The sequence below is a fragment of the Myotis lucifugus genome, unplaced genomic scaffold (genome assembly GCF_000147115.1).
Source record: "Myotis lucifugus unplaced genomic scaffold, Myoluc2.0 scaffold_63, whole genome shotgun sequence".
Taxonomy (NCBI): domain Eukaryota; kingdom Metazoa; phylum Chordata; class Mammalia; order Chiroptera; family Vespertilionidae; genus Myotis; species Myotis lucifugus.
This window is the reverse complement of record NW_005871111.1, coordinates 6,053,036-6,065,263: the sequence shown is the minus strand read 5'-3', so window position 1 is coordinate 6,065,263 and position 12,228 is coordinate 6,053,036. Positions and strand designations below refer to the sequence as shown.

Genomic DNA, 12,228 nt, shown 5'->3' with positions numbered 1-12,228 from the left:
CTTTGTGAGGAGTCTGGTTGTCACAGACTGAATGTTTATGTTCCTCCAAATTCATGTGTTGAGGTGCTAACCTCGAATAGAAGGGTGTTAGGAGGTGAGGCCTTTGGGAAGTGAGTGGGGCTCTCATGAATAGGACGACTGTCCTTATAACAGGGCCCTTGAGACCGGTCTTGCCCCGTCCACCCTGTGAGGACACAGTGAGAAATCAGCCACCTCTGAACCGAGAAGCAGGCTCTCACTGAGTCTGCCGGTGCCTTGATCTTGGACTTCCAGCTCCGTGACTGTGAGAAATACCTGTTTGTTGTTTAAGTCACCCAGTCCATGGTATTTTTGTGATAGCAGCCCGAATGGACTAAAACGCTGGTCAAACATTTTTTTCCATTTTACAGATGGAGAAACTGAGGCTCTTTCTAGACAGTTTCTGTTACTTATCCAAGGGCATGGAACTAGCAAATGGCAGAGGTGAGAGCAGAACCCCACGCCTCTTGTTTTCCTGTTTTGTGCAGCCTTGTCCAATGTACCCTGTGAGTTGGGGGGTCTATCTGGGTGTCGGCCGGGCTCTGAACCTCTTATCACCCAGCCCCGCCTATACCAGAATGGCTGAGTGGGCAGGAACCAGACTTGGAGAAACCTTGCGACACACCCTCTCCCCACCCATCTCACCCTCTGCTGCCCCACTGGTATTTATAGGTCACACCCTCCTTGATGAGGGCCCACCTGGAAACCTGGGGTGCAGGTGGGGACAGAGGCAGCCTGAGCTGGAGGCAGGAGGCCTCAAGAGAATGGAGGGAGGAGGGAAGACCTTACCTCAGAGTGAATAATTTATAATGAAGACTATTGGGCTCAGTGAGTGGACGAGGAGCCACCCAGTGAAGGTTGGAGACTTAAGGAAGCTCTTGTAAAGAGATCCAAAGGGCAGTGAAGCTGTTCCTTGGACTTCTTTTCCCTCCAGAAATGTCTTGATGCATTTTCCTTCCCACTCTCTTTGAAAGGGGGTAGATAGCCTTTACATTCAGGAATATATTCTGTGTTCTTCTCACTTAGTAAGGGGCAGGGCACACCAAGGACTCTGACCTCAAACTTTCTCCCTGAGAAAAGTTTAAAATTTAGGACTTTGTATCTTTTTAAAAATCTTTTATTAGAAAAAAACAACACATTTCTTAAAGGGAATAGAATTTAGTGGCCCAGGCAGCCTTGATAACAGAAGACCAAGGTAGTGGTTTGGAAACTCATCTACACATTAGAGTCAGCTGGGGAGGGATTTTTGAAAACCCCGAAGGCCTGGCTGCACCCCAGACCTGTGAAGTCAGCCCCTCTGGCGTGGGGCCCAGAGGGCAGCATCTCTCAGGAAGCTCCCAGGCCGTTCAAGATCCCAGCCAAGGGTGGGGCGTGCCGGGAGGGTGGCCTTCTTGCTGCCCAGTAACCTCGGAGTCTCTGCAGTGCAGATCTTGGCTGCCGATGAGTCTTATGGATTCTGGCTCATTTTCCCCATGTGTTCATGGGGTCTGGGAGCAGCCTTTTGAGCACAAATCCTGTCTGCCTGCAGCTCACAGAGCCCCTTCCTTGAAAGACACTGAACCCTACCTGTAGGCTGTCTAACCCAGCTCTTTTACTTGGGAACACATTATCGGTGTTTCCTGTAAGGTGAAAAAAACAAACAAAAAGGAGTGTCCTTGAAGGGAGTGTCACTGTTCATTCCATTTTGACACTCACCCATAGTGTAACTCTGGGGACAAGCTACATGTGTGGGAAGGGGGCCCTGGCCGAGGCCCCCCTCTCTGTGGCAAGTCGTACCATCTCCGGGACAGTTTTCTTGAGAAAGCTGAATTGGGATTCTGTGGCATAGTGTCACGTATGGCCAGGTCAGTCCTATGAAGCCTAAGAGCAAAGTATTGTTTTCGAGGGGTCTGTTAGGCTCTTGAATTTTTACTAGAAATGGTTTTAGTGGTCAGTGTTCATTTTGTTCTATGTCCAATAGAATATTTTATTTTTATCAGACAGTAAAGGAAACATTGTGAGGGAAGGTGACACCAAAATTCACATTCGTGGAATTGATTATTTGTTTTGCTGGATACACATACTTTTTTTTTTTGGCAAGATTTTGTTTGGATTGAATGTCTGCTTCACCAGGATTTTCCCTTGAGAGCTAGAAGCCTTCTGTATGGTAACACTTTCCAGAAACATCTGAAAGTGAGAGTCCCTGGGGAACTCTTATGATCATAAACCGAATAAAAATGAAATGTCAAGAATGCAACCTGGTTTTCAAACTAGCTTCACTTTTTACAACTTTTATGATGAGGGTGAGAAGGGAGTAACTTCTTTGCGTGCCTGCTCTTCCCCAGGCATTACGATCCCATAAAGTATATAATTAGTTCATTTTACCAAAGGGGAAACTACAACTCAGAGAGGCTGAGTCACTTGCCTAAGGCTGCACAGCTCATGAGTTGCAGAGGCAGAATTCAAACCTGAGCCCTCTTGACTAGACCAAGCAGCCCTCTAGTTCTAAAATACACACACACACACACACACACACACACACACTTAACTCAATAACTGTTCATTTTCTGGTCCCTTTAAGAGACTTTTATTGTCCTCAGAAGATTGTCCTAATAAGCATATAAAGCATAAAAGCACAGTAAAGCCTGAGGTTTTACGGAGTCAGCATCTGTGTGAGGACAGAAAGTCCAGAGAAGAGGAAGTGGAACTGCTTCCTGGCAGGTACCCTGTTTCTAAAGAGCCGAGCAATTGCTCATGCAGATTTGTTGTTAAACTGACTCACAACAGCTGCGACACTGGGATTATCAAGTTCCTTGCTCAATTGTCTGTGCCTTGCCCTTGCTCAGTATAGAGTTGTCATAGGTAGGAACCGTTTCACTAGGAGTTAATATGCCTTCAGTTGATGGTTGCGCTGAATGCAGGCTTTTTGGTTATTTCACCAGAAAACAGTGTTGAGGAACTTTTGAGCAATTGTTGGGAAAGTGACAGAATTAAAGGGTTGGTGCTCTCCAGAATTTCTAAACAGGAAGGGCTCAGGGTTGGCAGCCTGAAAGGGGTGTTTACTTAATTAGCAAATACAACATTTTTTAAAACTTTGCAAGCTATTGTAATGTTTCCTAAAGGTGTTTTTAAATTTATACTTTATAAGGTGAAACAGTGCTCTGTCATGGCAGGAAGCAGGAGCCTGGCTGACAGAGACTAATCCCAGCTCTGCCACTTGCTACTATGTGACCTTGAACAAGCTGGAACTTAACCTTTCAAGGCCTCAGTTCTGTCTCCTGGAAAATGGAGAAGATAACGCGCCTTCTTCCTGGAGTTACTGTGACGCATAAGTTACAATACATAAAGTGCTTAGAACTGTGCCTGACACGAAGGGAACTAAGGCACTCAGTAAGTGTTTGCCTTTGTTGTTTTAATTAATTGGAATTTAATTGGAGAGGCCCATAGGTGGGGAGGAGGATGCCCAAGTGCCCCCAAGCCAGTCTTTTGCGAATTCTGCCAGGATCAGTAAGCGATTCTGTTCAGCTCGATGATTTGAGGTTCGTGTTGTTTTTATTCTCACTGCACTCCACATTTATATTTCTGTAGTGCGGTGTCCTGGGAAGGGCATTGAACTATTTAATTTTTAAACATGCTATCATTCTAGCTGTACTTTGAAAAAGTGTTAGATGTAGATGTGGCCTCTGCTGAAAATATATAGGGTGTCCCCCCAAATGTATACATACACTTTGAATAATTATAAAGGCAGTGTTTATTAAAATGCATCTCATTTTAAAAATTGAGCTGTCGGCTGTTAAAGTATGTATACATTTTGGGGGAACGCCCTGTCTATTCAGTGGGGTGGAGCTCCAGCCTCGGAAGCCATCAGGAGCTCTGTAGGCGACCCATCCGTGTTCTGGGTACGGGTGCGGTGGAGATGGGGCCTGCGCTTAGGCACTGACTGACGCATAGCCATCCCATCCCCTGGGAATCCAGTGCCCCCTCCCCACTCCAAATTCAGAGCGAACAATGTAGTTTCCTTCTGTGGTGAAGGGAAGTGTATCAGCTTTCTGGAGAAATACACTGTCGTTCTGGCCCTAAACTCCAACCAAGGGGTCATGTAGGAGGTCCTTATGTGAAGGACATTGGGGAAAGGTCCCTTAGTATCTTCAGAAGTTCTTCCTGGGGAATATTTGGAGAGATTGTCCTGTGGCCGTTTCTTATGTTAACCTTGAAATAATGAGAAAGATGCTCCTTACTTCATTCTCATTCAGTGACTGTGTTTCTACAGGAAATGCTAAAGACCTCGTGCATTCTGTGGATCTAATCTGACAAGGGGTCAGCAGGGACGTCCTAGGATAGAAAAGTGGGTGGAGTCAGGAATCTGCCACCTGGAGTTTTAGGTACAGAATTATGGGGCCCAGCTTCTGCTTTTGATAGATGAGGGAATTGAGGCTCAGAGATTTGCCTGAGTTCATAGAAGTAATTACTAGTACTGCCCCCAAGATTCCAATTCCAGGTCCCACTGCTCTTTCCCGCCAACGCCGTCCTGTCATGGAGCCTATGCTGGAGAGCAGCTCTGAGCCCTAGAGCTCCCCGGAGTGATGGCAGTGCTCAGTCTGGCCAGTGTGGTAGTCACCAGCCACGTGTGGCTCCCGAGCACTTGAAACGTGGCTAGTTAACTGAGAAGTATTATTTTGCTTTATTTAATTGTAATTAAAATTTAAGCCCGGCCCGTGTTGCGCAGTGGTTGAGTGTTGACCTCTGAACCAGGAGGTCACAGTTTGATTCCCGGTCAGGGCACATGCCCAGGTCACGGGCTCGATCCCCAGTAGGGAACATGCAGGAGGCAGCTGATCGGTGATTCTCATCATTGATGTTTCTATCTCTCTCTGCCTCTCCCTTCCTCTCTGCAATCAATAAAAATATATTTCAAACAATTTAAATTTGCATAGGGATATGTGGCTAGTGGTTGTCATGTTAGAGAGCCCAACTTTAGAGACATTGAGAAGGAGCAAAGTCCTGTCCTTACCGCCTGCCTCATTCTCACCAGGTGGGAGGCTCCCTTTTCCAGTGGCTCAGGTACAGCCGGTCTGGGCCAAAGCAGGAGAATCACCCTGGGCCAGTCACCGCCCCTTTCTGGATGAAGGGTGGCTCCTCTACAAAATAAGGGTGTTGGACCAGATCTCTCGCCAAGACCTCATGATGACTATGGACCTGACTCTCCACGGATCAGCAGTGTGATCTTCAACAGAGCACCTAGCCTGCCTGTGCCTCAGTTTCCCCATCTGTCACCTGAAATTAACACCTGTTCTGTCATCCTCCCTTCCTGCCCCCTCTCCCCGATGATACTGGGAGAGGCTCAAATTAGAAAATCAGTGAGAAGAGCTCCCTGTGGCAACTTTTTAAAAAATAGTCTTCGGTGTCTCAGAATATTGTTGGTTTTGATACAAGTGGTGGGTGGGTTTTCTTTTCTCTTAGATGCTGCAGTTGGTGAACTTACCATGTCAAGGTTATCCTCATTGTCAGAGTAGAGACAATAATAACACAGTCCGTATGAAACAGGAGCTGGAAGTCATGGTACTGATGACAGATAACTGATTTGATCAGTGGAAGCTAGTTTTTCACAATAATCTTGCTTAACTAGGCATTCTTTGCCTATCACTTCACACTCTGCTGTTTTCATCTGAGAAGCCAAAGCAGATCTTTCTGCCCCCCCTCCCCCCAAAAAAAGAACTAAGGCTCTCCTTACTGGCTTTTCTCTCTTTTGCGTATTTTCTCACATCAGCCTGCGTAAGTCCCGTGTGGAATACACAGTACCGTGTGTTCTTCAATAAACAAATACACCCCCTCAGGATGGTTTCCTTGGTTATACCTCTGCCTCCTAAGTTCTCAAACCTTATTCCCAGGTAGTGATTCTCCACTGTGTACCCACAGCTCACTGGCGGGCGGTCTCTTGATCAAAAAATCAAGGCATAGAATGTATTTTTGCTACCACAGATGAAATGGGTCTTCTGACCTGATGTGAGTGGGGTACAACTTGCTCTGGGCTGCGGGCGGTGTAACATCAAGCTGCGGCCAAAGAAGATAGTTGCTAGGTTGGCACTTGTTAGAAGTTGGCCCCCAAGCGTGTAAGTGGAGTGGGGCCAGCAGCGTGGTCTGGCGGGTGACCCAGTGCAGATCGGCTTAGCTGCAGATGCCCTTTCACACCCAGGGAAGCATTCTTTTACCTCAGCAGCATTTGCCCTGTAATTATGGTCGCATGGTTCAGTGTTGTGTTGAGGCTTTTAATTCTTTTCACGGTGCCACCCAAAATTGTAGCGTCTGTAACTATGCCGAAGACCACTGTTTCCTGCCCCTGAGGTCCCTGGGGATGGCTGCGGGGAATGGGGCAGGACCCGGGGTACATGTGGAGCTCTCTGCCTACCCAGTGCCATCAGAGCTGTTTCAAGTGTACATGCTTCACAAATCAGTCCTCTGGAGAAGATCCCATTTGAAGAAAGGATTCCTCTGCTTACAAGATGAAAATGTTGAAAGCCAGTACTCTAAAGCAGCGCCACTCAAATTTTAGCGAATCACCCGGAGGGCTTGTTAAAACAAAGATTGCTAGGCCCACCCCCTGGGGTGTTGGTGTGTCTAAATTGAGGCTTGAAAATTTGTATTTTAACCACTTCCCAGATGCTGCTGCTGCTGCTGCTGGCCCAGGATCGCACTTTGAATACTGAACCACTGATTTTAGAGAACAGAAATAATATTATGAATGACCTATTGTGTATTGGGTACTGTGTTAGATGTGATCAATTCCGTCTCATCTGAAGCTAAAAACCTTGTATTGCCATTCACATTTCATAAAGGAGAAAACTGAAGCATACTGGGTTTCAGTAACTCACTTGTCTTTAAATTGCTGATCATCAGAGAACTGGAATTTGAGCAGAGGTCTGGGCCAGATCCCTTTAATCTGGGACATTACTTGCCTTTCTTCTGTACATCAGTTGTCCCCAAGTTATGGTCCAAGGTGGGGACGGGGGCAGATTTATTGCAAGGGGATTGCCAATCTGCATGTAAAGCAAGCCTGGACCTCAGACTGAATGCCTCACCTGTAGGGTGGCTGCTGTGCAAATGTATTTTTGTGATAAAGACACCATGAAGTCAGATTACGTGTCTCAGCTTAATACAACTTCACGTGCACCGAGCATCTTCTCACACAACGGATACTAAACTGACAGCTACGATTCCTGAGTGTCTGGAAAGTTGTGTTTTTGTTTTTGGTGCTAAGAACTTGTCTTCATACTAAAAAAAAAGTTAGGAATTTCACTAAGGCACAGTGTCTGGTTGCCTTGTCTAAGTCTGGGCTTAGGGAAGGAGGGAGACATAATAGTCATTAACTGGTTCTCATTCAAGAAGGTTGCTGGAGAAAGTAATGCCGTCCTGTTGATGGATTCCATCAGGAATCCATGCAGGAATCCTGCCTTCAGCGGCTGGATGGCCAGCATCACCTGCCCACAGCCCTGAGCCGCTTTCTCTGATTCCTCCCTGTCTCTCCTGCCCTGCTGCTTTCCAAGGCCAGCCCTTCCTCCTGGAACCTATCATGTCCCCTGCCTGGATTCCTTCCCCATTAATTGTCTTCTCTCCCAGTTGCATTTTTGCTTTCCTACTCTCATTCAAATAACTTTTTTTTCTTTTTTTTTTATATACTCACCACGTACTCAGCAACTTCCTCCCCTCTCCCACCAGTGTGCTCAGGCCTGCCAGCTCTGCTCCTAGTTGCGATGATTACACTCCTACAAGTGTCCGGCTTGGGCGAAGTACTAAACTTGCCTCAGGTACCGCTGACCACTTGTGGGTTCTTGGATAAGCTACCTCCATTCTCCAAGCATCTGTAAGAAGGGAACAAACTTCAAAAGGTTGTTGTGAGGATAAAAGCAAAATAAAACATCTAAAGCACTGAACGCGGTGAGTGCTCAGTGAAGTTATGGCTCAGGGAAGGGAAGGAGGAAAAGTCATTATCACCGCTGTTTCCTCCGCCCACGTCTCCTGCATTCAGTCCTGGTGGGCGCAGAACCACCTTGTAATAAATCAGTGCTTCCCTTCTCACCTTTTTTTTTTTATTATCACCCCATAGAAGAAAAGGTAAAATACGTTTTAAGTTAATTAATTAGCTTAAATTTAAATTAACTTGAATTTCTCCCTAATGAAGAGAAATTAAATATTAAGGGAAATATTATTAAATATTAAGGCATAAGATTTGTATGGGGTTAGGGTTAAACATTAGAGGGCCATACATTATTATAATATCTAAGAATGTTTTTACTCCTCTCACCCCAAAACCCCTCCCAATGCGACTGCTTGTATTAGAGCTGTAACAGTCTTCTATTTGTGAAATCCTCTAGCTTCTCTACCTGCATCCTTGGCCTCTCCTTATCCTGCCGGCCAGTGGTACCCCATCCTCTGTCTGCCGCTCCTCTTATGGCTCTTTCTCTGTCTGCTTTCCTGGTCCACTCAGTCACACTGGGACTGAGATGTCCAGGACAAGGTCACATCTTAGTAGAGAGAGAGACACCTCATTCTCCAACAGCAGGACACAGACCAAAGAGTGGAGGGCAGAAGGAAGCCAGTGGGAGCTTGGGTGTGGAGTCAGGGAGAGGCGAGTGTGATGGGGCGTGGAGGACACAGGGCAGGGAGAGGAAGCAGACAGGACAACCCCGGGGCAGTGTGGGAACCAGGGCTTCAAATGTCCCACTTTGAACACTTGATTGTGGCCCTAATGATGGCTTAGTTTTATTTTGTCACCATCTTAATATATGGCCTTCAAAATAATAAGTGCCACAAGTGCCACTTTTCAAGACACTGTGCTTCTGGGAAGCAGTGAGTGCCTCGCGGGCGGTGAGAACAGAGTATGTGGAGTCCGGTGCCGCGAGAGCATCAGATGTCGGGTTTGGCAGAGCAGCAGGAGTGGCTGGCTGGGGACTGGAGACAGAGCCTGAATGTGCCTTGCAGACAAGGGTTTGGAGCCAGCAAACGGCTTTAGACAGGTGCTTCCTTTTCGTGTCCCCGATCCCGTTTTCTTTTTCCCATTTGCCCTCGTTTACATGCCACATAGACGTGAATCGATCCTTTACTTGGTGCCTTTCCCTGACTGTCCGTTCCCTCTCCGCAAAGGCCCTCCAGATCCTTGTTGGAAGTCTGATTCTTTGGCATCTGCGGGACCAGCCTTCTGGGCTCCTCCATTAGGATGCCCTGTGAGCACCTGCATATCAGCTCATTCTTTGGGCACCCAGGCTTGAAACCTTAGAATGATCTGATGTGTTTGCCTTCTTTTCTCCGTAAGAAACCACAAGAACGGCTTATAGATTAGCTCTCTGGCACCGCCCAGGTTCACTCAGGCATTCAACAGATATTTCCCTCTCCTCCCCCTTCGTTTCCGCCCCCTTTCCTTCCTCCCTCTCACCTTTCCTCCTTTTTTCTTTTGTAGTTAATATTTATTGAGCCAAGAACTGTGCTGCTGCTTTGTGTGCATATTTTCCATTTTGCCTTCACAGCAACTTGATGAAATGACATTGTCTGATTCTGCAGACGAGGAAAGTAAGGGTCAAACAGGAAGGGTAACTTGTCCCAATTCGCACAGTTAAAATCCCAGAATTGGGGGGAAAATTCTGGGAGGGGGTTTTTTGGAGCCCCCCACCCCCCCCCCCCGGCAAACCTTCACCCAGAGGCCTTTTTCCGCATTTCCTCCCCAGCCACATGCAGCTCTTTGGCCCCTTGAGTGTGGCTCTTCCCACAAAATACCACGTCGGCGTGCGCATGTACAGTGCGATTGAAACTTCGTGGCCCGTGCGCAGAAGTCAGTATTTTGTGGAAGAGCCACACTCAAGGGCCCAAAGAGCCGCATGTGGCTCGAGAGCCCGCAGTTTGCCGAACACTGACCTAGACCCCTGAAAGAATCCAGATCGGTCTCTGCTCCTCTTCTCCCCACTTCAAGCCTTCCCAGACCTGCTCGGTTTAATCCTCTACAGCACGGATGTGATCATGTAACTCCCTCACTACAAATTCCTTGGGTCATAAACCACTTGTACTGACATCCAGGCCCCTCAGAGCATGGCCCTGGTTTCTGTCACTTTGGACATCAGGGTATGCAGGGTGGGAACAACGTGGGATTTGGTGCCGCAAGACCTGCGTTCAGCCCCGGGGCCGCCACTTCCCAACTGCGTGATCTTGAGCAGATCATTAATTTATCAGAACCTTATTTGTTTGCTTATTCAGAGAGTATTGATTGTGTGCCTTATGGGTGCGAGTCACTGTGTGAGGGTTTTGAATATTCATTCGCGAAGAAAACAGGCAGGGTTTCTGCCTTCACAGAGCCCCAGGCTGACCTCAGTGTCCGTTTCTGTACCAGAGGGGTGCTCATCCTCGCCCTTTCACTGGGCGATTGCAGGGAATTGATAGAGATGGCGGGCGTGACCGTGCTCTGCTGTGTGCAAGGTGCTGGTCACCTGAAGTTGTATTTTCTTATTCTTCTGCTCTGGGCAAGCTCCCGGTGCATTTCTAGCTCCTCAGCTTTGCGTGTGCTCCTCCCAGCCTTCCCTGCCTTAAACATCCTATGTCAGTGGTTCTCAACCTTCCTAATGCTGCTACACTTTAATACAGTTCCTCATGTTGTGGTGACCCCCAATTTCATTGTTACAAATTGAGCATAATTAAAGCATAGTGATTAATCACAGAAACAATATGTAATTATATATGTGTTTTCCGATGGTCTTAGGTGACCCCTGTGAAAGGGTCGTTCGACTCCCAAAGGGGTCGCGACCCACAGGTTGAGAACCGCTGTCCTATGTGGTCTTGGTGGCCCAACTGAAGACATATCTTATCCAGAACCTCCCTGCTTCCTATAAAGTTTTATTTATTCGTTAAGGGACCCAAGAACACTTATTAAACACTTTTTAGAACAGTGTTTTTCATGGTGTGGTTCATAGACTGAGGTTCTCAAGATCCTTTCAGGGAGTCCACAAGGTCAAATTTATTTTTATAATATTACGATATTACTAGTATTCGACTGCTTCATATTGACAATTGGAAAGATGCTGCAAAAGCAGTGGTAGCTAAAACTCCTGGTGCCTGGCTCATTCATAGGGCCGTGCTGCACCAGTGCCCACGTTCCTCACCAACACACTCACAGGAGGAAAACAATATGAAGTGCCATGTTCACTTAAGAATGTCCTTGAAGCAGTACAAATTATTAACTTTATTAAGTCTCAACCCTTGACCACACATCTGTTTAATATTCTGGATGACTGAATGGGGAGAATGAAGCTCTACTGCTAATAATTTAGTGTGATGATTGTCTCGAGGAGAAACACTTGTGCGATGGAGTTGCAAGCTGAACTAGCCACTTTTTCACCTAACACCATTTTTACTTGCAAGAATGTCTCACAAACTATGATTATTCAGACTTGGACATTTGGTTTTAAAAAAAAAGAACAAAGCCAGCCCATCACTTCAAGGAAAACACCTGTCAGTATTTGTTGCCAATGGTAAAAGCCTAGCTTTCAAGCAAAAATTAGAATTTTGAAAAACTTGTGTCTGCCACTGTAAGCTTGACAGCTTTCTAATACGTAGAGCCTTTCCTGATGAGATCACTGCTGACGTTGACGAGTGTGCTTCTTTGATATTGTGTGATGAACTGTGTCAACGTTTGAAAAACCTGCATAACTCAGTGAACCGGCATTTCTCAATGACCAGTGTGTGATGTTACAAGCCCTGCATGGGTAAAAGGTATATTCAAATGAAAATAGACTAATCCATTTTAATACTGTAGCAGAGTATGAAAAGTTCATTGAAAGGTTTTCAGCTATCCTTTTAAAAAACTGTCCCTTACTTAAGGTGTTGTATTAGAAGAATATACATAGTTATCTGAAAAGGTTTTTCATCTATATCTGTGTGAGGCCAGCCTTTCTTTATATACTACTAAAGGCCCGGTGCACGAAATTTATGCACTTGGGGGGTGTCCCCTCCACCCGGCCTGTGCCCTCTCGCAGTCCGGGAACCTTTGGGGGATATCCGACTGGTGGCTCATAGGGAGCAGGCCTAAGTTGTCAGTCAGAAGTCCTTAGTGATGCCGCGGAGGCAGGAGAGGCTCCTGCCACCACCACTGCGCTCGCCAGCCGTGAGCCCCGCTAATAGCTGAGTGCGCTCCCCCTGTGGGAGTGCACTGACCACCAGGGGCAGCTCCTGCATTGAGCATCTGCCCCCTGGTGG

At 46.8% G+C, this 12,228-nt stretch overlaps 1 protein-coding gene across 5 annotated transcripts in view; it reads left to right on the top strand.

Moving 5' to 3' along the window:
• Window positions 1–12,228, top strand: part of GNG12 (G protein subunit gamma 12) — a 117,237-nt gene that overhangs the window by 17,346 nt on the left and 87,663 nt on the right. The window contains exon 2 of one of the 5 annotated variants that reach the window (XM_023754694.1): window positions 7,687–7,929. The exons of 3 other annotated variants lie outside the window; for them this stretch is intronic. The gene's annotated coding sequence lies outside the window, so the exon portion shown is untranslated. Of the gene's footprint in view, window positions 1–7,686; window positions 7,930–11,730; window positions 11,746–12,228 lie in introns of those variants that run through there. One more of the 5 variants, XM_023754693.1, reaches the window with a different exon arrangement.